A 1547-nucleotide genomic window follows, 5' to 3' on the forward strand; every position below is an offset into this window, starting at 1 on the left:
CAACAAAAATCGAATAACTCAAAAACAAAACAAAATTTTGTTCTTAAAAAATCATTTTTTTATATTACTTTAATTTATATTAATTATTATTTTTTGGAAACAAATGATTTAAAGAAAAACCGCTTAGTTCAATACTTTATATTCACCCAGTATAAAACGAATTTAAAAAGAAAACTCTCAGCAGGGAACTAATTTTTTGAGTTTGGCTTACGAATTCCTGGTTGTTTTCTCTTTAAAATATTTTGTAATCGGATTATTTTTCTAAAACTGTCCAATTTTTAACTTGAACTGAAATCTTTAATCGTAAATTAGTGATTTGAAGAAAATATGCAAAAATATGCAATATTTCCTAAAATATGCACCAAGTTGCCAAAATATGCATTTTTTAGCTTATTTTAATTAAAAAACATTAGATATGCATAGAAAACTTACAATTTTCTTGATATACCTCTTAATGACAAATATGCATCTTGCATATAATCCGAGCCTTAATCATTAGTTTTCTTAATTTGTTCGGGTTCAAGCCCTCAATTTTTCAAATTCATCGTATGCGATAATAGTATATTACATCACAACTGGGTTATATTACCCAAGATGCGTAGCATCGAGGGCAATAATAAATGCAAGGCTTTAAAATTCTCTCTCCCGTGTTTTATARAATATTTTTTTAATACTAGCACATGTAATACTCAGAAATACGACGGTGAGAAATATAACCTCACTTAATGGTCATGTTGAYGTAGTGAGTGAATAAAATAACTCTCCTGTGACTAACCCTGTATAAATCTTAGAAGATAAAATTTGTGTATTACTTTATCTTTTTCGCAAGAAACAAACCAATTAAAATTATCTTATCATAAGATGCACAAATTGTAAAATATTTRGATTTCAAGTTTGTTTTTGTACTCAAATAAGTGTTAGTATTTACTTCTCTAACACAACAGTTCAGTTATTTGGACTTTTTAATTCTTAAAAACACTATACCGCAGAAGTAGTATATAAATTGTTACTTCTGGGCCAGGACATTTGGCGTCTTAAAAAACAAGGCAAAATCTTACAAATTTAGCTGTTTGCCCAAAAGCAAATAACCGAAGAGGGCCTAAAACCTCTCAAAAATCATTAATTTTTATCCACCCCAAAAGTTCCCAAATATGTGTAGGCCACCAAAAATTGGGCACACGAAAAACAGGGTAGAATCCTACAAATTTACTGTTTTCCCAAAAGTAACCATCCGAAAAAGATGTAWAAAACTTACAAAATGCCTTGATTTTAGACACCCCAAAAATAGCTTTTCCTTTCTGGACCAAGCCAATTGGCGCATGCAAAAATCAATTAAAATTACCTCAAAACRGCTCTAAAACCATTGTCAAATCTCTAGATTTCAGACACCTCAAAACAGCTTTTCATTTCTGGACCAAGCCTATTGGSGCATGGAAAAATCAATGAAAAACAACTTAAAGCGTCTTAAAAAACAAGGCAAAATCTTACAAATTTAGCTGTTTGCCCAAAAGCACACAACCGCAAAGGGCCCAAAACCTCTCAAAAAT

The sequence above is a fragment of the Tribolium madens genome, unplaced genomic scaffold (genome assembly GCF_015345945.1).
Source record: "Tribolium madens isolate multiple individuals breed KSU strain unplaced genomic scaffold, Tmad_KSU_1.1 Scaffold_19;HRSCAF=116;Tcas5.2_LG9, whole genome shotgun sequence".
Taxonomy (NCBI): Eukaryota; Metazoa; Arthropoda; class Insecta; order Coleoptera; family Tenebrionidae; genus Tribolium; species Tribolium madens.